A 25,748-nucleotide genomic window follows, 5' to 3' on the forward strand; every position below is an offset into this window, starting at 1 on the left:
TAGTTTGCAAAAAAAATTGTGTTAAATGCTAACAAATAACAAAACAATGTGGTTTCTGCTTACTAACTCCAACTTTTAGTAAAATGGCCTAACCTCTGTACACTTTCATTAACGTTTCACTGTGAACACTGTTGCCCTTTTTTCCTGCCATGTCAGATAGCCTGCTTAGTAGCAGGTGTCTTGTCAGAACACTTTCAGACACCCAGGAAGTAATTCCTAACATAATAACTGCAGTTTTGTGGGCAACTCAAACAACAGGGACCACGTCTGCCAGAGCCCCCGGGTGGGCATTGCTTTTGATGGTGGGGGTAAATAAGCCTTGTTAGTTGAAACAGCTGGAACCCAGAGTGCAAAGCTAAATGAAGCAGTTGTTACAGAACCATCAACACTTTAATAAATTGCCGGTGCGGGTGGAGGGAGGGCGGTTCTAGGTGCTGTAATATGCCTCACAGGCAGTAACATAAGCCTACTTTGGGAAGAAGTCATCATGGTATTCTGCTAAAAACTGGAGAAAGTGATCACAGTGTTTCAATAAAGCCTTCAGATTCTTCTCAGATTAGGACATCTTTCCAAGGATTTCTGGAAGTCTTACCAACAGTCAGAGCAAATGTTGTGCCCTGTAAATGTGAAGAGGGTGGAAGTGGCTGGTTACCTGGGTGGTAATTATCAGGCACAAGCTTCCACGAGAGGACCTCATTTATTTCATTAGTTCTTTTCCCTTCAAAGCCAGTAAATGCGGCACTTTCTTCCTTGCTAGGAGGCAGAGGAATAATTGAAGATGATGCACAGGTGTTTTCCTCTCCAGGTGCAGGAGCAGCCTGCGCATGCTGGTTGATGTGGCCTCCTGCTAGCACTTGGGCGAAGTGATGCCTGTTACCAGCCAGCCTGTTGCAGTTGGTGGCGTGGCACATGGACTGCCTCGGAGCCTGCAGTGTTTCTGGCTTGGCTTTGTACCTTTTGTGGGTGGCTGGTTCAGCTGTGGCTGTCTGACTCTCTGTGGACTGTGGTATGGATGGATTCAACAAAGGTGGGCTGGGAGAGAGCTCCCCTTTGCCTTCTTTTAGTGTCTGTGGTGCTTTCCTTAATTGAAAGAACAGATGAAGTCACCTTTTATACTGAGCTTATTCCCATGGATAGATTAAGACTGATGGGGGAATGTAATCAAAGGTTATTCTTAATCTATCCACCATCTCCTTACGAAGCTCAGCATTCTTTTCTGCTGGGATATAATGCACCTTTGTGTTGGTGTGCCGCATAGTATGATGGTGGCAAGGCCTCTCACTGGCTGAAAAAGCTTCGTTGATAGCGAAACCCTTCTGGTAGGACTCCAAAATCATTACAATTTTGGTCTGTCATGGAAGTTTCATTAACCGTTTCCTCCTGTTAATGTAGCAACAATCACCCTCAAGCTGCTTGTTCAGAACTTCAGGGATTTCTGTAGTTATTATTCTTTCTTCCATTTCCCTTTTTGTTTACAGCTCCAGTTCTTTCACTTCAGTCTCTTCTTTAGTAACACTTTCTTATTTTTCATCATTGTCTTCACTACTGTTGGAGAACTGCTTCTTGAATTTTCAGCATTTTCAACTTCGTCTTCAACTGGGAGGCTTTTTTAGACAGAGTTGATGCCAGACAGCCTGCAGCACTTCTTTCTTACTGTGCTTCTCAGGTGAGCTTCAGCTTTTTTTGCCAATTCATGCTGTCATCTATGATTTGCACCTGTATCATAGTCCACATGATGTTTGGCTGCCCATCTATCACAACTTCTGTTCCAGCTATTAAAATGGATTAGATATTCTGGGATCTTTCTGCCTCTTTCATCTTTCCCACCAATAACATCAGCAATCTGGGTTGAACCTCCAGACGTCCCACCATAGCTCACGTGGCACTGGGCCACACAGGAGAAGAAAAGAATAAAAGATTTAACGCAAAACAGAGACTATAGTTAAGAGGCCTCCTTCACTGGCTGCAGGGCCAAATGACAGCCTGGCCTGGACAGCACAGGCATGAGGCTCCTGACTGGGGCTGAGAGAGTTTTATATTTTAAGTTCTACAATTCTTAATTCAGGCACTTAATTGGTATATAGTAATTTCAGTTTTATGAACAATATACTGCAATTTATTTTTATTGCTGATAATATATTTTTAGAATTTGGTAAAACAGTTTTGCGATGTATACTGTATTATTTAAAAATGTATCATAATTGTATACATTTATGGGGTACAGCATAATGTCTTGATATTTGTATACAATGTAGCATGATTAAATCAAGATGAGTAGCATATCTGTCATCTTGTTTACCTATCCTTTTTCATGGTGAGACATTTGAAATTTACTCTTTGTTATTTTGAAACACATGGGGGTACATTATTACTGACTTTAGTCACTTTACAATAGATCTCAACTCTTATGCCTTCTCTGTGTCTGAAGCTCTGTACTCTTTGATTAAGAATTTTCCATTCCGTCCCTCCACACCTTTCTAGCCTCTGGTAACCATCATTCTGTGTTGCTTCTACAAGTTCAGCTTTTTAAAATTTCACATACAAGTGAGATCATATGGTGTATCTTTGTGTGCCTGGCTTATTTCACTTAGTATAATGTCCTCCAGGTTCATCTATGTTGTTGCAAAATGACAAATTTTTATTTCCTTTTTAAGGCTGAATAGTAGTCTATATATATAGCATATATATATAGACATAGATATATAGCATATATAGACATATATATAGGATATATAGAGATATATATAGCATATATATAGACATATATAGCATATATATAGACATATATAAAGCATATATATAGACATATATATATCATATATATATATCTCATATATATATCATATATATATATATATAGCATTAAAAAAATTAGTTTATCCATTGATGGCCATTTAGGTTGATTCCATATCTTGGCTACTGTGAATATTGCTGCAGTGAACATGGCAGTGCAGATATCCGTTTGTCATATTTATTTCAGTTCCATTGGTTATATACCCAGAAGTGGGATTACTGGGCCATAGGGTAGTTTTATTTTTAGTTTTTTGAGAAACCTCCATTCCATTTTCCATAATGGCTGTATTAATTTACATCTCTACTAACTGTGTAGATTTTCCTTTTCTCTGCATCCTCACAAATAGCTGTCATCTTTCATCTTTTTGCTAAAAGCTTTTCTAACAGGTGTGAGGTGACTTCTCCTTGTAGTTTTAGTTTGCATTTTCCTATTGATTAGTGATGCTGAGCATTTTTTTCATGTACCTGTTTGCCTTTTTTTGATAGGTCTTCTTTTGAAAGACACAGATAACAAATGTTTAGGTTTATTGCCCATTTTTCAATCAGGTTGTTTTCTTGCTATTGGGTTGAGTTCTTATGTATTACCCCTTATCAGATATATGCTTTGCAAATATTTTCTTCCATTTTGTAGGTTCTCTTCACCTTTTTAATTGCTTCCTTTGCTGTGCTTTTTAGTTTGATGCCATCCATTTGTCTATTTTTCTGGTTGTTATTGCCTGTGCTTTAAGTTGCAGAATACAAAATTAACATACAAAATTAGTAACATTTCTGTACACTAATAACAAACTATCCAAAAAGGAAATTAAGAAAGCAATTCAATTTACAATAGCAACAACAAAAACATAAAACACATACGTATAAATTAAACCCAGGCAATGAAATATTTTTTCAGTCATTTAAAATTGTAAAACCATTCTGAAGACTATAAAACACTGATGAAAGAAGTGGGAGAAAATATATATAAATATAAAGATATTCTGTATTTATGGATTGAAAGAATCAATATTGTGAAAATGTGTGTACTATCCAAAATGATATACAGATTCAATGCAATCTCTATCAGAAGTCCAATGTTGTTTTTCACAGAAATAGAAAAAACAATTCTTAAATTCTTACGAACCCACAAAAGACCCTAAATAGCCAAAACAGTCTTGGCCAAAAGGAACAAAGTTGATGATATCCAGTGCTTTGATTTCAAAACATATAAAGCTATTGTTATCAAGACAGCATGATACTGGTATGAAAACAAATACATTGACTAATGGAACAAGTTAGAAGGCCCAGAAACAAGCCCACACATTTATAGGCAATTGATTTTCAACAGAGGTGCTAGGAATGCATAATGAGGAAACGATAGTCTCTTCATTAAATGGTGTTGGAAAAACTGGCTGTGCACATGCAGAAAAATGAAATTGGATCCTTATACCATATACAAAAATCAAGTAAAACATGAGGTTTTATAAAGAAATATAAAACCTCAAACTGTAGAACTGCTAGGAGAAAACATAGGGGAATGCTCTACAATATTAGTCTAGGGAAAGTATACTCTGTTTCTTTATGTGTTTTTGAATTTCTCTTGGTCTATACTTAGGTTGAAATTGCTGAGTTATAGGGAAGGTGTGGCTTTTACTTCATTGGATATTGCCAAATTGCTCTGAAGTAGCAGTACCAAATTTTATTTCCTTTAGAAGAACAAGAGACTTCTTGTTACTTCATACTACGTTTTCAACCATATTTGCATTGTCAGACTTACATGAATTTTTGCTAATCTGAATGTTAAGTCATTGCAGGTTTATTTTGGTTTTCTCTGGTTACTAGTTTAAAAAAAAAGAATTTAAACTTTTTTTAAATTTCAGGTTACTCAGCTGTTTCATATTTCTCTTTTTTTCTAGTGAGGTTTTTCTCCTCATTGGTTTGTATAATTTTTTATATTGTGGATTCTAATTCTTGCTAATTATATGTGTGGCTTGCTTACCAATTTTTTATATAATGATTTGTGATGCATGGGAAATTTCAGTATTAAAATATCATTTTTTCTTTTATGGTTTGGGTTTTGTGTGCCTTATTGAAGAAATCCTTTTCTACATTGAAATTTTAAAGATATTCTGCATATTAAATATTTTCAAGTTTTCCTCTTTTCATTTAGGAATTGAGTCTCGCCTACCTTACCCTTTGATGTTAGGTAGGGACCCATTTTTTCCTTGTGTGTATAACCAGTTCTCCTTGTAGCATTTCTTGAATAGTTTATCTTTTCTCCTTAACCTACAAAGCCATCATTGCTAGGTATTAGTTATCTAGGTATGCATTGCTCTGTTTCTGAGCTCTTTAGTCTGGTTCCTCCCTGTTTCCTCATTTGTATACCAACGTCTTAATTACTGAAGTGTATTTCTTGGTGTCTTCTAGAGCAAATCTGCCCACCTTAACCTTCTTTTTCAAAATCAGGGGTTGGCAAACTATTTCTAAAAGGACCACATAGTTAACTATTTTAGGCTTTGTGGGCCATACAGCCTTTATTGCAACTACTGAATTCTGTCATTGTAGTGCAGCATCAACCATGGGCTATGTAAAGGAATGGCTTTGGTTGTATTTTGTGTAACATTCACATATACACATTGTTATATTTTTTCTTTTGTTTTTGTTTTTATTCAGTCATTTAAACTTGTAAAACCATTGTTAGTTTGTGCGCCATATAAAATAGTCAGTAGAACTTAGTTTGTTCACCTTTACTCAAAATTGTCTGTGCTATTTTTTATACCCCTTTTCTTATATATACTTTTTGTGAAGTTATACTTCTTATTTTCCTTACATGGGCAAAAGGTTATTTAAAATCCTTCAGTCACCAGTGAAATGATCAGGCAGGAGAAAATGTTCTTTAGGTGGTAATCTTGTCATCAGAAATAAATACAGTTGCATGGAGCTGCTCAAGATCTGAATCAAACTGAAAACAGGAAAGCAAGGGGCTGAAAAATTATTTTAAGAACCCCTCCAACCATGAGTCATTCTTCAGGTCTGGAGAAGAGAGGGCGGGAAGAAGTGTTTAGCCATGCCACCTTAGAGCAGAAAGCCATAGCTGGATCAGATCCAATTCTCATGACACACAAGTAACTATAGTTGTGACACCTGAGCTGGATCCAGGTAGCAGAGTGGGCAGGCAGGTGGGCAGGCAGGTGGACAGGCAGAGCAGTGGTTGGATGGACATGGAGCTCAGTACTACAGCTCCTCATTCTGTTCAGAGCACTGCCAGCATGGAACCATTGAATCAGGGTCTTACAGAAGTTTGTGGTTACGAGGATGGTTTCCTGGAGCCTCGTGGAGTGCTTGATGATACATTTCAGGGGCTTGCCAGGGCAAAGCCTTTCCATCCTTCGATGGTGAGATTACACACAGGGTAGATCTTGTAGTTTATCATGTCAGCAAAGGTAAGGGGCAGCAGCCTGGCTTCTTGAGGTTAGTTTCATGGATCCTGGTGAAGCTCTTTGTGATACTGCCCTGTATCCCAAGGTGGCATGGTCTAATGCTATATTCTCCCAGCTTGCCATGGCTCTCATCATTGATAACCATCCATCTGATGCCATGTTTCTTACAGTAGTGGGCATTCTCCTGGTGACAGCGTTACCTAAGGAGTTGGCATTTATTGTTTTCAGTGTTTATGGCACCAATAAGCAGGTTATTGGAGATGTTATACTGGTGCCCCAATAACTTGAGCCATATGCCGACATTCAAAATGTAGTCAGTGGTATGCTTTCTTTTGATTTTTTTGTTGTTGTTTGAGATGGAGCCTTCCTCTGTCACCCAGGCTGGAGTGCTGGAGTGCAGTGGCGCAATCTCAGCTCACTGCAACCTCAGCCTCCTGGGTTCAAGCGATTCTTCTGCATCAGCCTCCTGTGTAGCTGGGACTACAGGCTCCTGCCACCATGCCAGGCTAATTTTTGTATTTTTAGTAGAGATGGGGTTTCATCATATTGACCAGGCTGGTCTTGAACTCCTGACCTTGCAATCCTCCTGCCTTGGCCTCCCAAAGTGCTGGGATTACAGGTGGGAGCCATGGTGCCCAGCCCCTTTTGATTTTTATAAGGATCTGCATATCTATAGCTCCTCCAGGTCTTTGCCATCCCACTAGTCAAAAGGCTCCAGGAGCTGTAGGCACTTGTTGGGTGTGCTCATATCCACCCCCTGCGCACAATATCCTTGAGGTGAGGGTGATGGTAGGTGTCCTTTCTGGGGTCAACTCTGCTTAGGGAAGCTTATCTGCATCTGGAAACTCCAGTTTGTACTTCTTTCCATACATGGTTGTCAGGAAGTCAATCTCTTGGTTGACGTTGATGGTGCCAGAAATGGCCAGGGCTATGAGGATCTCTGGGGACATGATGAAGACATGGGCTTCAGGTTTGCTTTATTGCGGCCTGTGAAGTTCCTCTTGTAGGAGGTGATGATTGCATTTTCTCCATCTTTATTATGTCCTCTCTGTTCTACTGGCAAATGTAGGGGCCACAGACAGTGGCCAAGACAATGCCTACCATATCCTACAGGATCTGTAAATAACTATTATGCTCAATATTGGTGTAAATCTGCTTAGATCCCAGTGCTGTGGTGAACTGTGACTTGCACTGGAGCCCATGAGCTAGCACTTGCTTGGCCATAGCTGTTGAGCATCTGACGTTCTCATAGCTTGAGTTGGTACTGCTGTTGATCAGACCTACTTTGATGTCCAAAGACCATCTCTCCTTCTCTATTACAGTACCTATTTCTGCCACAGTGTGGGCCAAGTTGGGGTAAAGGGCCCATTGACATGTGGCTTCAGCTTGTTAAGGTTAATTTTTATCTGTCATTTATAATGGCAATCAGGGTCAGGTACCAAGTGATCCTTGATTTTATCTTTGGCCTTGTTTCCTTAGCCTGTTTTACTCAGTTATTTCTTCATTCTCTGGTTCTGAGAGAACACTGAGGTCCCCAATGTCTACACCCATGTTCAGATTATCATCATTCCAGTGTATAAGATGAACTCTATGCTAGGACCCTTGTACTCCACAGTATGTGTGTGCCACCTTCAGGATCACATCTCTGTGGATCAGATCTAGCTTAAGATTGTGCCCGTCAGCTTCACCATTCATCCTGTGGCACTTCAACTCGTAAATAATTTCAACCATGCCATCCACTACATTAGCCTCCCCAGCTCCAATGTATATGCCCTGCAAGCCACCACTACTGAGGTGTGGGATCACTGGAATAAGAAGAATCCTAGTGTATATGTAGCTTTCAATAATGATCTGGTGATTGGTGATTGATTCTAGGTCCAAGCTCCTAAAAGCCCACATGATAGTTCACATCTGCAGTTGCCAGGAAATTATACTTTCTGGTTTATGTCCTTGGCCTGGCACAGACCTTTCTTTCCCCTGAGCTGAGTCTTGTCTGATGATCACAGTGGACGGTGGATGATATGGCCATTTGGGCACCTCTCTGATGACGACCTGCACTGTGGCCATATGGTCCACGGTATCTTGAATGCCTATGTAGGTACATCTTTCCCTGCTCAGTTACCTGGGGTCATCTAGGTATCCATATATGATCTCCAAGAGGATCAGAGGCTGGTTCAATCATTTAACACTCTTAGTGTTCTTCACAGTGGATATACTTGTTGACTCCAGTTAGCTCATGATCACCTTGGCCTTTTGGCACAGGACTGATGCTGCATGATATTTCTGTACACTGGAGGGCTTTCTGCAACAGGGTCACTAACAGAGTTTGCCTGCCATAAGAGTTCTCTACTTGGTACAAAAATCAATTTTATGGCCTATGTTTTTAAGTTGCTAGCAAAATAAACTCTCTAGCCCGTATGTAGCACATTGCATTTGTGATTATAGATGAAATCAAGATTGTTAAATAAAGCAGTCATGAAAATAAACTTTTCAGAAGACATGCAGAAGTTATTTGTTTTACCTCTGCAGTGCTAAACATCATGGGCATAAATTAGATGATGTTAGTTTCCCTGTGGAACCATTTAAAACAACTATCTATTCTAAAAGTCAAATATGGTGATTTCGATCAGAGAATTAGTGTTGGTATTAACATTTTAAAGTTTGCTTTAAATGATGTAACAATGGTCATACCATTTTGTCTTCATGGAATAATAAAGTACAATCATTACTTACAGGGAGGAGCCACCTAACAAATGCCTTTATTTTTCAGTAATTTATAGTGTTTTGTTTGTTTTGTTCTTCTTTTTTCTTTTTTTAGAAAGAAAGAAAAAAAAGAATGAAGAGGAGGAAGAAAAAGGAAGAGAGAGAGAGAGAGAATGGGAGTATTGCTTTCTTGCCCAGGCTAGAATGCAATTTAGTAATGGGTATTGAAAACCTCTTTTATACCAATAATTATACTTAATGATGTAGACAGGAAGGAATAAGGGAAGAAAATAACAAACAAGCAGCCAACCAATATTTCATTTAAACCTATGAAATGCTATGCGATTACTGAGGAGTGATTTACTTCCAATTATGTAGTCACTTTTGGAGTAGGTGTGAGGTGGTAATGTATGTTTTGTGTATTTGAAGTGGAGAGTTCTATAAATGTTTATTAAGTTTACTTGTTCCGGGTCTGAGTTCAAGTCCTGGATGTCCTTGTTAATTTTCTGTCTCGTTGATCTATAGAATCGTTAGCTCTTCTTGTTACATTGATCCTTTTGCCATTATGTAATGTCCTTCTTTGCCTCTTTTGATCTTTGTTGCTTTAAAATCTACTTTATCAGAGGCGAGAATTGCATCTCCTGCTTTTTGTTTATTTGTTTATTTTTACTCTCTGTTTGGTTGGTGAATCTTCCTCCTTCTCTTTGTTTTGAGTATTTGTGTATTGTTGTATGTGAGATGGGTCTGGATGCAGCATACCGATGGGTTTTGGCTTTTTATCCAATTAGAATATATATAACTTTAATACTGGCATTTGATGCTAGCTGGCTGTTTTGCCCATTAGTTACTGTAAATTTTTCGTTGTGTTGATGTTCTTTTCTTTTTGATATATTTTTGGAAAGGCTGATATTGGTTGTTCCTTTATATGTATAGTGCTTCTTTCAGAAGCTCTTGTAAAGCAGGCCTGGTGGTGGTGAAGTCTCTAAGTACTTGTTTGTTTGCAAAAGATTTAATTTTTCCTTCGCTCATAGAGCTTAGTTTGGCTGGACAGGAAATTCTGGGTTGAAAGTTCTTTTCTTTAAGGATGTTAAATATTGGTCCCCACTCTTTTCTGGCTTGTAGGGTTTCTGCTGAGAGATCTGCTGTAAGTCTGATAGGTTTCCCTTTATGGGTAACCTGACCTTTCTCTCTGGCTGCCCTTAGTATTTTCTCCTTCATTTCAACCCTAATAAATCTGGCAATTATGTGCCTTGGGTCTCTTGAAGAATATCTTTGTGGTGGTCTCTGTATTACCTGGAGTTGAATATTACCCTGCCTTGCCAGGTTGGGAAAGTTTTCCTGAATGATATCCTGAAGAGTATTTTCCAACTTGGATTCATTCTCTTCGTCACATTCAGGTACACCTATCAAACGTAAATTAGGTCTTTTCACATAGTCCCATATTTCCTGGAGACTTTGCTCATTCCTTTTTATCATTTTTTCTCCAATCTTGTCTTCACGTTTCATTTCACCGAGCTGGTCCTCGACTTCTGATATCCTTTCTTCTGCGTGATCAATTCGACTGTTTAAACTTGTGCATACTTCGCGAAGTTCTCGTGTTGTGTTTTTCAGCTCCATCAATTCACTTATATTCTTCTCTAAATTGTCCATTCTCGTTAGCATTTTGTCAAACCTTTTTTCAAGGTTCTTAGTTTCTTTGCATTGGGTTAGAAAAGTTCTTTTAATTCAGAGAAGTTTCTTATCACCCACATTTTGAAACCTGCTTCTGTTATTGGAACACACTCGTTCTCCATTAAGCCTTGTTCCGTTACTGATGAGGAATTGCGATCCCCTGTAGAGGGAGAGGCATTCCGATTTTGAGTATTCTCTGCCTTTTTAGGCTGGTTTCTTCCCTTCATTATATATTTATCCCTCTGTCGTCTTTGTAATTACTGACTTTCTAACTAGGTCTCTGAGCAGACGTCCAACTTGTTGATTCCCAGTGCCGAAATCTGAGCAATCCACTGCGCCGGCCGAAACAGCGGTGTTAAGATTGATGGTGCTTTTCTGCCCGGGAATCTCCAGACTCTGCACCAAGAACTGCTGTGCTAAGGCACCAGCAAAACCGCCGTGCCGGCCACAAGAGTCGCTCTGGCGACCCGTGGGGCTCCTCCGCTGGGAATCTCTTGGTCCGTGAGCAACAAATACTTGTCTGGAAGTGTGGCGTCCTCTCGTTCTCTGCGCTTTCACTGGGAGCTACGTGCCCGAGCTGCTAGTGATCAGCCATCTTGGATCTCTCTCCTTGTTTTGTTCTTAAGTATAAATTACTTGTTTCCTCCCATGATTTTAGTAATACAATGTTAATATATAGTTATAATAATTTACTTTTTTTTGAAATGTGCATGAAATTAGAGGAATTTCTTTTGTACCACGAAAACATGCAATCAGTTGCCCACCTTTGAGTATTATTCTGAGAAAATTTATAACACTTCAATTATGTCAGTTTTTTATACTTGAAATGGATTACTTCCTGCCTCACAAAAAGGAGAATATAAATGTATTTTTAAAGGATATAAGGTATTTTTCATATTTGAAAATAGCATGCTTTTTCTTTCTTTTACTACTTAGACTGATAGTTTTTTATTGGAGGTACCATTTAACATCTCCTGCAAATATACCAAAAACTGAAAGAATCCATAATGGAGAAAATCATGTTTAGGACAGTATGTATCTTATGATTAGAATTGCCAGGTAAAAATACATGATGCCTAGTTAAATTTGAGTTTGAGGTAAACAACAAATAATGTTTAGGACATGCTTATGTTGTTAATCTGAAATTTGAATGTAGCAGGTCATCTTGTATTTGTATTTGCTAAATCTGGCAACCCTAATTATGATTCAGTATTAAAAAATATAATTATAGATACATACTTTTCTTTTCTATTCTTTTCTTTTCTTTTCTTTTCTTTCTTTTTCTTTTTTTTTTTTTTTGAGACAGAGTCTTGCACTGTTGCCCAGGCTGGAGTGCAATGGCACAGTCCCAGCTTGCTGCAACCTCCACCTCCCAGGTTCAAGCAATTCTCCTGCCTCAGCTTCCCAAGTAGCTGGGACTATAGGTGCCCGCCACAACACCTGGCTAATTTTTGTATTTTTAGTAGAGATGGGGTTTCACCATATTAACCAGGCTGGTCTAGAACTCCTGACCTTGTGATCCGCCCGCCTTGGGCTCCCAAAGTGCTGGGATTACAGGCGTAAGTCACCGTACCCAACCAGACACATACTTTTCTATGATCCTTGAAAAAAGTCTTCAGGAACATGCAGCAGAATATTAATGGTGATTGTTTCTGGTAATTAGAGGAGAGGAAGGAAGATTTTAAATACTTTGTAGTCTCTTCATTGTCTTAATTTATTTCAGCATATGTATATTTTTTATACTTAAGTCATTTGTTTAACACATTTTTTGGTGGAGTGGTAAAGATACAGTGGATGACAAAAATATATAGAAATATCTGATACATAACCATCATAGGGCATATGAGTGAACACATATTTCACACATATAAATTACAATTGCAGTAAACATCACAAAAGAGATACATCAGTGTTATGAGATTGTACAGTCAGAGGATGTTGTTGGTTTGGACAATCACAGAAAACTTTCTTCAAGAAATGAAGTTTGAGATTAGATATGAAGGAATTTGTATAGTCATTAACTCGGTTAAGAGGATGGCTTTTCAAACAGAATGAAGGTGAAGAAATAATTTGGTGAACAGTAAGGAGTAAAGCAGGGGAGATAGCTCCAGAGAAAGTAGTGCAAGATAATGCTGGAGAGAAACATAGGGGCCACACCATGTGGAGACTTGTGTTCTATGTAAGGTTTCAGGTTTTCATCTTTAAAGCAATGGTAAGCCATTGAAAGGGGCAATAGTGGTGTTAACAGGATCAGAATGTGTTTTGGAAAGATCATTTTGGTTGCAGTGTGGAGAACTGGTATGATGAGTAAGTGTATGCATGAGAGTGAGTGTTGGTTGACCAGTAAAGAGAATATTGTAGCAGTTCCTATGAGAGAGAGAAATAGGAGTTTGATCTTAGTAGGGAGGTTCTATGATAATTTAGGAGGTAAAATTTTCAGGATTTAGTGATGCTGTTGATATGTGGCAGTCGCCAAGTGAGAAGTATTAAAGATAATATCTGAGTTTCTGATTTGCACAAAGATGCAATTAAAAATAATACAGCCAATAAAAAGTTAAAAATAGTTACACAGATAAGTTAACAACTAAAATGAAATCACTTAGATAGGATTCTTAAAGTGAAACTCTATATGATGGCAGGAGTTAGATGAATCAGGAGATTGTAATATGAATATATATAAACTATGTAATTGTAATGGGTATATGTAATATGTAATATGATTGATAATATACAATATGAATTATATGTATATTTAATATGTAAAATGAATTATATATGAATCATGAGATTATAATATGTAGTATTTTGAGTTCCCTTGAAATTAATTTTAGTTATTTAGTACTGTTCATATTAAAATAGATATAATTTTAAATTAGTTTTTAAGTCATAAAAATTTTTAAGTATTTTTAAAATGAAAGAACCACAGTAATGGTAAATAAAAAATAAGAAGTGGAGCTTTTCTTCTTAACTTTTCCCAGGGAGATTTTCCCTACCTTTTATAACTTATTTTATGAAGAAATAGATTTTTGAATTGAAAATGCTATTCTAAAATAAGGCCATTTGTCAACTAATCAGTAGTTAAATGTATCTGTTCTCTTGTTTATGTTTATTTTACAGTGTCTGTAGCCTTATGTCAGGTTTCTCCGTCTGTAGTTAATCAATCCCCTTCACTTATCTATCTTTTCCTACACAGATTCTGATCAGGTAATTCCTTTGCTTCAGAACCTTTTATGGTTCTTAAGAGTTAAGTTTAAACTTAAAGTTTTCCAACTATCACCTTCTTGACAAGTTTATATTCATTTCTTTTCTCCTTCTGAGAGAGAGAGAGAGAGAATATGAGAATGTGTGCATGCACATGCTGTGTGTATTTTCATGTCTTGGTGACTTTGAATGTGTTCACCTTTCTTTCTGGAATCTCTTTTCAGTCTGGAAAATACTGACATGACAAAACCCCATCTGTACTAAAAATACAAAAATTAGCCAGTAGTGGTGGCGGATGCCTGTAATCCTAGCTACCTGGGAGGCTGAGGTCAGAGAGTCTCTTGAACCTGGGAGGCGGAGGTTGCAGTGAGCTGAGATGGCGCCATTGCACTCCAGCCTAGGCAACAAGAGCAGAACTGTATCAAAAAACAAAACAAAACAAGACAAAAACCAGTTTTTTTTTCTTTTAAGATATCCCAAAGGGTAAACCATAAAAAATTGTATGTAATAATAGCATAATTTGATTAAATGTATTTTCTTCCAGACTTTAAGTTCTAATGAATTTACTTAAAAGATCAGGTGTGTGGCTCACGCCTGTAATCCCAACACTTTAGGCCGAAGCAGGCGGGTCACCCAAGGTCAAGAGTTCAAGACCATGCCAAAAATGATGAAACCTGGTCTCTACTAAAAACACAAAAATTAGCCGGGTGTGATGGCAGGTGCCTGTAATCCAAGCTACTACTAGGGAGGCCTCAGCAAGAGAATTGCTTGAACCCAGGAAGCAGAGGTTGCAGTGAGCCAAGATTGCACCACTGCAGTATAGCCTGGGAGATAGAGCACGACTGCCTCCAAAAGAAAACACAAAGAACAAAACAAAAAAACTTATAATAAGAATAAATATATATATATATATATATATTTTTTTTTTTTTTTTTTTTTTTTGAGACAGTCTCTCACTCCAGACCCAGGCTGGAGTGCAGTGGCGCAATCTTGGCTTACTGCAACCTCTGCATCCTGGGTTCAAGGAGTTCTTGTGCAGCAGCCTCCCAAGTAGCTGGGATTACAGGCATGTTCCACCATGCTTGGCTATTTTTTTTTTTTTTTTTTTTTGGTATTTTTAGTAGAGAAGGTTTCACCATGTTGGCCAGGCTGGTGTTGAACTCCTGATCTCAAGTGATCTGCCCGCCTCGGCCTCCCAAAGTGCTGGGATAACTGGTGTGAGCCACCACCCCTGACCAAACTTACGTTCTTGATAGTCAACCATGTATCAGTCCTCGGAAAAAAAGCTGATTAAAGCAAAGCAGATGTAGTGACTGTATTCTAAGGAAAATTGCATGACTGAAACCTATGTGGTGAAACATTTAACCACGTGGAGTTAGAAGAAACCTCAGTACTCTAATCCTTTGACATTGTGGAGCATTATGTTGTAAAGGATTAAAGGATTATTAATTTAGGACAAATAAAAATTGGTTCATCAATTTTGAAGGCATATCTTATATGTAAATTGAAGTGCTCATTTGAGGTGATACATTCTTACTAGAACAGACAGACTTCTTTCAAAAAAAAAACCCCAGAATACATAGCACTTGTTTGCTCATGTTATCACTTATTAAGAAAAAATAGCACTAGAGGCATTCCTGGATCTGTTTATTGTCATTCCATTTATTTGACATTAAGTTTTGCCAAAATTCTATTTTTCCCCCAAAGTGACTGAACGTATTTCCAAAGAAGTCTTAGATTTCATAACCTTGATGAAGGCTCTTTACTGATTTGTAGCAGTGAAAACTATTATGAAAAATAAAATAAAAACTTTGAAGACTACACTGTATTATTATATAATATTGTCTATGATTTTATGTAATTGTGTTTTGCATTCTATAAAGCTTTATGGTATATAAATGTATCATTTATAATTAAATATGGTTGAATTGATTTCCAAAATAATCAGATCCATGATTAACAAAATAATGTGTTGTATTACCCTTCTTCTTCTTTTTTATTATTTTTATTTTTTTATTGTACTTTAAGTTCTGGGGTACATGTGCAGATCTTGCAGGATTGTTGCATAGGTACACATATGCCATGGTGGTTTGCTGTCTCCATCCCCCCGTCACGTACATCAGACATTTCTCCCAGGGTTCTCTCTCCCTTACCATTCTTCTTAGAAAATGAGATTTACATCTTATTTCCTGATTAACTACAAATAATTCTTGTGTAGGGTAATAAAAATAGAAACGTAGTTTGCTTTCTGAGACTTGGATAGTATTTGGAAACATTTGATTCAAGTTGGGAAGTGATTTTTCACTCTTAATAGTTGAAAATGTACAACTCTTAGGGAAAATCATTGTGAGCTTCCTACTCTAGCCACCCTCCTTGTTTTTGTATTTCAGAGTCTTTGCTTTCTAAACAATAGAGAACAGATATCCCAGGAATCAAAGAAATGGGAAAATTAAACTAAAATTTGCTATTTCATCAGATTCCTGAGAGTGGTTTTAATTTTCTATAGATGTCTTTAATATGTTCATGAGGTTGGAATTTATATAACTTTAAATACTTGTTTTTGAACTGCATAAAATTTTCCTACATTTAGAAAGCATGTCAAAATTGGATTTTTAAATGGAAATATCCTATTATGGTTTTGTTTAGAATTTCTTATATATAAGAAAAACTATTATTTTAGAAATGCATTCTGGTTATTTATGGATATGTCTTTTTAGTTGCCTCTATTCAGAATTAAAATGTCTTAAAATACCAAGAATATTCAGTGAGGCCAAGGCTCAACAGTCTTTTATTTTTTATTTTAAAAAAATTTGTCTCACTATAATTGCCTAGACTGGTCTTGAACTCTTGGACTTAAGTGATCCTCTCACCTCAGCCTCCCAAAGTGCTAGGATTATAGAAGCCACCATGCCAGGCCCCTGTAGTCTTTTGAGACAAAAATCCAGCTCTGATTTGAGCAATACTCAGAGTGGATTTTTAGCCTAGGTAGAGAAAAATTAAGAATAGTAAAAACAGACAGACAAACAAAAAAAAACCTAGTCATGGGAGAAAGGGAGTCAGAGAGTAAGCTTTGGAAGTGTGCTGTCTATAATTCTGTTAGAACAGAGCTTCTGAAAGGGGGCAAGGAGTTTTAACTACATTGCTATTATTTGTTGGAGAATATAATTTCCCTCAGGTATTTAGGACGAGGAAAAGATTAGGAACTGCTGTACCACTTAAGTTCTATTGATGTCTCTGCTTCCAAGCTTATTCTGTTACACTCTTTCTATCTCACATAGAGTCATTTTTCCCCTTTAATATAAATCAGCTTATGTCATCCCCCTAATAAAGCCCTCTCTTTTCATACTGTGAATTAAAAATTCTAACTGCTTTTTTTAACTTAAAAATCCTCTACCGGCTGGACATGGTGGCTCATGTCTGTAATCTCAGCCATTTGGGAGGCTGAGGCGGGTGGATTACAAGGTCAGGAGATCAAGACTATCCTGGCCAACCTGGTGAAACCCTGTCTCTCCTAAAAATACAAAAATTAGCTGGGCCTGTGGTGCACGCCTGTAATCCAAGCTACTGGGGAAGTTGAGGCAGGAGAATCACTTGAACCAAGGAGTCAAGATTGTGCCACTGTACTCCAGCCTGGCGACATAGAGAGACTCTTCCAAAAAAAAAAAAACCAAATCCCCAACCTATCTCTCTAAATGAATCTATGACTCTGCCCTTTCTTTCATACCAAATATGTTCCTATTTAGGACTGTTGTTCGACCTGTTCCTTCTGTTTTGCTTGGTTGTCTTACTGCTTTGTACTTGATTGGTCCTATGTCAGCTCACATATCAGTTTCATAGACAGGCATTTGTTACCCCTCAATATTATTACATCACCCAGTCATTCTCTTTCCTATTACTTTTATAATTCTTATAGTTATACTTGTCACAATTTGATGTTTTTTTCTGTGTTTGTTTCTTTGTTTTATTTCTCTGTTAACTACTATATTGTTAGTGCTTGGCATAGAGTTGGTGCCTAAGAAATGTTTGTTGGATGGATGAATGAATGAACCACTGCCCTAGGTTAGGGGTGCTACCCATGTCATATCAGTGTATCTGGTGCAGGTAATATTGTCCACAGTTTTCAGAAACTATTTGCTTATATTATAATTTTTATTGTGGTGAAAATAGAGACCTAATAACACTGAAAAAGAATTTTCAGGTTGAAGTCTGGAAAACTGATTGAAATCTCAGCACTTTGACTTATAATTTAGACTGTCACTATGCTTTTGCTACTATGTTTCTTTTTGTATAAAATAATATCTCAGAGAGTTGTTCTGAGATTTAAATGAAATAGTATATTTAGGAGTTTTTCATGAAGAACTAAGTTATTTTAAGTTCTCTCTTACCACCCTAAACAAGAAATAAAATACTTAAGTAGCATCTTGGGCCAGGTGCAGAGGCTCACACCTGTAACTTCAGTACTTTGGGAGGCCCAGGCACGAGGATTGCTGGAACTCAGGAGTTCAAGACCAGCATGGGCAACATGGAAAGACCCCTGCCTCTACAGAAATTTAAAAAATTAGCTGGGCATGGTGACGCATGCCTGTGGTCCCAGCTACTGGGAGGCTGAGGTGAGAGGATCCCTTGAGCCCAGGAGATGAAGGCTGCAGTGAGCAGTGTTCAAGCCACTACACTCCAGCCTCAGGGACAGAGTGATACCCTGTCTTAAACAAACAAGTATGTTTTCCTTTTTTTTTTTTGATAAAGTAATTTTAAAAGATGAGCTTCAGTTTTATATTACAATTTTACTACATGTACTCTCCAAGGATGGAAGTTAAAATTAATTACTTTGGAGAATCTCTAGTATTATTGAATATTTTATGAATTGCAAACTGTTAGACTTAATAATTTCTTTAGCCTTTTCTGTATTAGCTCTTTCATTTCTGTCTTACCTCCTTTCCTGTATTATAATCATCGTTTCCTTTTTATTTATTTTTATGTAATTTGAAATCTAGTTTTTTGCTTTCTGAAATATTTGTTATAGAAAACGTAATTAATTTACTAGAAATATGGATATAGTTATTCACCTCTAGGCTTTGAGAACCCTGAAAGAATAAAGCTAATTCAACTTTTCCACTTTAATTTCTTCTGTGTGAAAATACTACATTCAATCTAATTGATAAACTCCTAAGTACAGTTTTACTTTTCTGCATCTGTATTTTCACATAAATGTTATTAACCTGATCAGAATGCCCTTTCTGCCTCTACCTCACCTATTCAAATGTTTATCTCCAAAAAGATTCAGTTAGTCTCCCTTTTCACTGACTTTCCGAACCTGCTGTATCTGAAGTGGTTGCTTATGTTTTTTATCCTGTGTCTGCTATTGTTTGTAATTAATCATGTTTTACCCTTTCTAATATTTATTTTCATTAACCATTGGTAACTAGTCATTTTACTTTTTCTATTGTATTTTGTGGTTTCTGTCACTATATGTTTCAGATTAAAAAACTGTTAACATTTCTATCTAGATCTCGAGCTCTTTTAGGTCTCTTCATAGCATCTATCCTAGCATTTTTATTCATTTTATGTGCTTAATAAACTTTTTTTGGTTTGTTTTTACTCCCTGTTAAGTAGCCATTTATTTTATTCCAAAAGGAAATAATTTTGTATTTTGTGAGTGACAATATTTTGAGGTGTTCAGTGGTATACTTATTGTGTACACATTACTTAGATTTGGTCCCGTTTTACTACTTAATAGCTGTAGGTTCTTAGTGAAGTCATTCAGCCTGTTTCCATTTTCTTATCTGTAATTAAGAAGATGTTATTATCTTTTAGGGTTGCTGTGTGGATTAAATGAGAAAGTAAATGTAAAATGCTTAACACTTTATTGTCAATTAAGTACTAACAATCCTCATCAACATTAGTGAAATTATTTTATAACATAGTGGAAAGAGGCTTGGTGGTCAGATAGACTGTGCTGCTTATGTGACCATCAGCAACTTTCTTTGCTTTTCTGAAACCCAGTTTCTGCATTGGTAAAATAGGGATGTTTTATTTTGAGGATTAACTATCTCTCTCTCTCTCTCTCTCACACACACACACACACACACACACACCACACTTAATATATGTGCCCAGTGGCAGTTCTGTTTTGCTTTTGTATTGCTACTGTTCTTCTGGAGCCAGATCACTGCTCCTCCTCCTCCATCCCTCGTCTATTTGGCTAAAAGCACCTTGAGGAAGTTATGACTCTTCAAGCAGTTGGTTTGCTGCATTCAGATGAATTGTGAGGAAACTCCATTTTTTCTAAGGGTCCATTACATTCAGAAGATGAGAACTGAAAAAAAAATGTTAATCTGTGGAATGGATTTTGGGCAGTATCACTGTGGGTTTCATAATACTGGACTATTTAATTATACTTTGTACCAGTGTCCAACTATTCATTGGTAAAGGAGTCTTGATTTGTGCTTGATAATAATATATTCATTGAGTGTAAATTAGTGATTTCGTTTGAAAATAGCGTAAAGATAGTTGCTTATAGTTATTTCCTTTACATGTAAAGTACTGTAACCATATGAGAAGAATGTTGACACAAACCAAATATTTATTCCATAAGATTATAAATTCAAAGTATTTTCTACACCCAGTAGTCAAAACCTTCAAAATTTTTTAATGTTTTGCTTTTTCTTTTGGACTAGAGAATGTTACAGTTGGTATTCACCCTGAGGGTTGGAGAGTCTCACTTTAGGACACATCTGAAGAATAGCAGCCAGTTATGAGAGGATATTAGCACCACCTTGTGGTGTCTGCTGTACCCTGCCATTTACTTATAGTGCCCTGCCATTATTATATGGATCTTGGTAATCAGGGAAAAAGTAGAGAAGACATCAGTTTAACAATTATCTTTTGAAAGTACATGCAAATTTTGATCATTGGGTACTAATGACTGTTGAATCCTTAATATTTCCATAAGGTCTTAAATGTAAGATCTTGCTTATTATAATAATTGATTGTTTCAGATTCTTAGGTATATATAACAATATATCTTTGCAAGTACAGAAATAATGTTTTAAGACTACTCTAGTAGATATAAATATTTCTCTAAATTATATAAGATTTTTATAAATAAGTCATTTTTTCTTAAAATTATTTTTAAAATTTATATTTAAAAATTAAAAATTAATATGTATCACATATTTAATGAATTTTGTCTTGATTGCTGTCACAAAATACAAAAATACAGTCTTTGCCATTAACCTTACAACAGAATTTTAATGTTTTTGCATATTACAGTCATAAAATACCATTGATTTTTAGAAACAACATTTTTATAAAAGAGTATTTTCTTTCAAGGTTCTATTTTATAGTTTTGTACTTTGAACAGTTGATTCCTTAATGTTATTGTTTATTAGCATATTTTCAGATTTTTCTAATTTGACTTGAAAGCAAAATGTGTCATTATATTCTGGATTGTGGGTTTTATGTAATTTCTAATAAATATTTCAATGTTCTTGAAGAGAGATGAATATAAAGGCTAAGAATCATAAGTAATACAGATATCACAGAGAAAGACATTTTGTATTTTAGACAATGAAGTGAAGTATATACTAGATACACTTAAATCCTTCATGTAATTTAAAAATGTACAAGTATCTTTAAAAGAAATTTAAACTTCCAAAGTTTTCTGTTTTAGTTAACCTTGTATATTTACAATAAAATTAAACAGCAGTTTAAATGTAGAGTTAAATAGAATTAGCTTAATTCAATATATGGATTAGTCACATAGTAGTTATATATTAAGTAGTGTGCCCATTCTAAATGAAAAGTATGGCTTCTACATTAGAATCAGTGTACAACCAAAACCATGTGTATTACTGTACTTGATTACAAAGAAAACAGGACCTCACTCTGTTGCCCAGGCTAGAGTGCAGTGGTACGATCTTGGCTTACTGCAGCCTCTGCCTCCTGGGTTCAAACAATTCTTTCTCAGCCTCCTGAGTGACTGGGACTACAGGCACACAGCACCATGCCCAGCTAATTTTTGTATTTTTAGTAGAGATATGGTTTCAGCACATTGGCCATGCTGGTCTTGAACTCCTGACCTCAAGTGATGTACCCGCCTTGACCTCCCACATGCTGGTATTACAGGCATGACCCATTATGCCCAACCTGTTTTTTTCTTTTGAAAATGGTTTATTATAAACTTGAAGATACAATAAAATTCTGACTTCTTAATTTATGTAACTTTATGTTATTTTATGATTATACTTTTTTCATGGACGTATACAAGCTTGAGTATCATCTACTGGCAAGAGCAAAAGGTGGTGTGGCTAGTCTGTTACATAAGATACATGGTGCCAATGATAGAAGCAAAGGAATTAACAGTGGAAGCTAATTATGATATGTAAGTTAAGTTTTTAGTCATTTTCAAAAGGTTTTCTTGGGTAGATTATATATACTTTCAGGGATTTTGGTTTTGATTTCTATAAATAAAATATTACTGCATTATTATCTACATCACTGTGGGATATTATTGTCCTTTGAGGGAAATCATCACTCTCAATTCATTCTTCTCTGTTCTTTTTTGCCACGCAGTACTGCTTATGCCCATAGGCTTTAGGGGAGACAACATTGGGATTGACTTGTTATCTATACTAATTTTGAAGATGTTACCACTTCTCAATGATCCTCAGTTTCCTAATCTGTAAAATGAAGATAATACCTGGCATATAGTAATAAGCATTGAATAAATAATGGCGGTTACTAGGAATTGTCACTGGAAGAGAATCAGAATGATCTTATCAGAGGCTAATTGGAAAATCATTAGATACTCACCTGCATTATTGAGGAACTGATAGGCATTCAGTGCCTCTCAGTTTTTAAGCAAAAGAAACCATACCTTGTCATAACAGGAGTTGGCAAATTTTTAATAAAAGACCAGATAACTTTTTAGGCTTTTTGACCTGGTCTTTGAATGGTCTCTTTTGAAACTACTAAACTCTGCTGTTTTAGCAGGAAAGTAGCTGCATTAGTCTGTTTGCACATTGCATAAGACTGAGTAACTTATGAAGAAAAGAGGTTCAATTGACTCTTTCTGTAGGCTTAACAGGAAGCATGACTGGGAGGCTTCAGGAAACTTAAAATCATGGTGGAAGGGAAAGGGGAAGCAAGCACCTTCTTCATATGGTGGCAGGAGAGAGAGAGAGGGCTCAAAGGGGGAAGTGCCACACACTTTTAAACCATCAGATCTCATGAGAACTCACTATCATGAGAACAGCAAGAGTAAAATTAACCTCCCAATGTAGTTTTGATTTGCATTTCTCTAATGACCAGTGATGATGAGCATTTTTTCATATGTTTTTTGGCCTCATGTATGTCTTCTTTTGTAAAGTGTCTGTTCATATCCTTTGCCCACTTTTGAATGGGATTGTTTGTTTTTTTTCTTGTAAATCTGCTTTAGTTCTTGGTAACTTCTGGATATCAGCCCTTTGTCAGATGAGTAAACTGCAAAATTTTTTTCCCATTCTGTTGGTTGCCAATTCACTCTAATGACTGTTTCTTTTGCCGTGCAGAAGCTGTGGAGTTTGATTAGGTCTTATTTGTCTATTTTGGCTTTTGTCTTCAATGCTTTTGATGTTTTGGTCATGAAGTCCTTGCCTACGCCTATGTCCTGAATGGTTTTGCCTAGGTTTTCTTCTAGGGTTTTTATGGTGTTAGGTCTTATGTTTAAGTCTTTAATCCATCTGGAGCTAATTTTAGTGTAAGGTGTCAGGAAGGGGTCCAGTTTCTGCTTTCTGCATATGGCTAGCCAGTTTTCCCAACACCATTTATTAAACAGGGAATCCTTTCCCCATTGTTTGTTTTTGTCAGGTTTGTCAAAGATCAGATGGTTGTAGATAAGTTGTGTTGCCTCCAAGGCCTCTGTTCTGTTCCATTGGTCTATCTCTGTTTGGTACCAGTACCATGCTGTTTTGATTACTGTAGCCTTGTAGTATAGTTTGAAGTCCGGTAGTGTGATGCCTCCCGCTTTGTTCTTTTTGCTTAGAATTGACTTGGCTATGCAGGCTCTCTTTTAGTTCCATATGAAGTTTAAGGTGGTTTTTTCGAGTTCTGTGAAGAAGGTCATTGGTAGCTTGATGGGGATAGCGTTGAATCTGTAAATTACTTTGGGGAGTATGGCCATTTTCAGGATATTGATTCTTCCTAACCATGAACATGGAATGTTTCTCCATCTGTTTGTGTCCTCTCTTATTTCGTTGAGCAGTGAGATACCATCTCACGCCAGTTGGAATGGCGATCATTAAAAAATCTGGAGACAACAGATGCTGGAGAGGATGTGGAGAAATAGGAACACTTTTCCACTGTTGGTGGGAGTGTAAATTAGTTCAACCATTGTGGAAGACAGTGTGGCGATTCCTCAGGGACCTAGAAATAGAAATTCCATTTGACCCAGCAATCCCATTCCGGGGTATATATCCAAAGGATTATAAATCGTTCTACTATAAGGACACATGCACACAAATGTTCATTGCAGCACAGTTTACAATAGCAAAGACCTGGAACCAACCTACATGCCCATCAATGATAGACTAGACAGGGAAAATGTGGCACATATACACCATGGAATATTATGCAGCCATCAAAAACGATGAGTTCGTGTCCTTTGGAGGGACATGGATGAACCTGGAAACCATCATTCTCAGCAAACTGACACAAGAACAGAAAATCAAACACCACATGTTCTCACTCATAGGCGGGTGTTGAACAACGAGAACACATGGACACAGGGAGGGGAGCACTATACACTGGGGTCTGTTGGGGGGAAATAGGGGAGGGGACAGCGGGGGATGGGGAGTAGGGGAGAGATATCATGGGGAGAAATGCCAGATATAGGTGAAGGGGAGGAAGGCAGCATATCAAGCTGCCACGTGTGTACCTATGCAACAATCTTACATGTTCTTCACATGTACCCCAGAGCCTAAATTACAATAATATATATATATATATAAAGAGTAAAATTAACTTCCCACCAACATCGCACCCTTGACACGTGGGGATTACAATGTGACATGAGATTTGGACACAGAGTCAAATCCTATCAGTAGCCATAGACAATATGTAAATGAATAAATGTAGGTGCATCCTAATAAAACTTTATAGACACTAATTTGAATTTCATGTGATTTCAAAAAGTCATGCAATTTTTTTTTATTTATTTTCAACTATTTAAAAATGTAAAAACCATCCTTTGTTTGCAATCTGTATAAAGACAGATGGTATAAAAACATATTATGTACCATTTTTAATTCTTTTTCTTTTTTTTTTTTTGAGATGGAGTCTCACTCTGTCACCCAGGCTGGAGTGCAGTGTCATGATCTCGGCTCACTATCACCTTCGCCTCCCAGGTTTAGGCAATTCTCTGCCTCAGCCTCCTGAGTAGCTGGGATTATAGGCATGTGCCACCATGCCCGGCTAATTTTTGTATTTTTAGTAGAGACAGGATTTCACCATGTTGTTCTGGCTGGTCTCGAACTTTTGACCTAGTGAGCCACCCACCTTGGCCTCCCAAAGTGCTGGGATTACAGGCGTGAGCCACTGCGCCTGGCCTTAATTCTTTATTATATTCTTTATCAGAATTGTTTTAAAATCCTTGTTTGATAATTCCAATATCTGGGCCACCTCTGGACTGGTGTATTGATTGTTTCCTCTTTTTATAATGAGTCATTTCTTCTTGCTTTTTTATGTTGCTTAGTATTTTTTATGTAATGCTGAATGTTGTGTGTAAAGAGAATGGAGCCTATGTTAAATAATGTTTATGTCCACAAAAACACATGCCTCTTCTTTTGTCATGGCATTAGCATAGTTGCATTGGGTCTGGTGTTTGCCTTTTATTCCATACTTGAGCTAGATATGATTCTTTTAAAATTTATATTAAGTTCACTATACGACCCAGTGTATTTTGAGAGCAAGATTAGGATCGTTGGT

The 25,748-nt window shown here is 36.9% G+C and overlaps 1 protein-coding gene and 1 pseudogene across 7 annotated transcripts in view; one reads left to right on the forward strand and one right to left on the reverse strand.

Annotated features, from left to right (window-relative positions):
• VPS13B (vacuolar protein sorting 13 homolog B) overlaps positions 1 to 25,748 on the forward strand; it is an 839,649-nt gene that overhangs the window by 313,114 nt on the left and 500,787 nt on the right. The gene's annotated exons all lie outside the window — the stretch shown is intronic.
• On the reverse strand, positions 428 to 1,460 carry LOC110569303 (male-specific lethal 3 homolog; annotated as a pseudogene).

Source organism: Aotus nancymaae, unplaced genomic scaffold (assembly GCF_030222135.1).
Source record: "Aotus nancymaae isolate 86718 unplaced genomic scaffold, 86718_ANA_hifiasm-v0.15.2.pri h1tg000036l, whole genome shotgun sequence".
NCBI classification, from domain to species: domain Eukaryota; kingdom Metazoa; phylum Chordata; class Mammalia; order Primates; family Aotidae; genus Aotus; species Aotus nancymaae.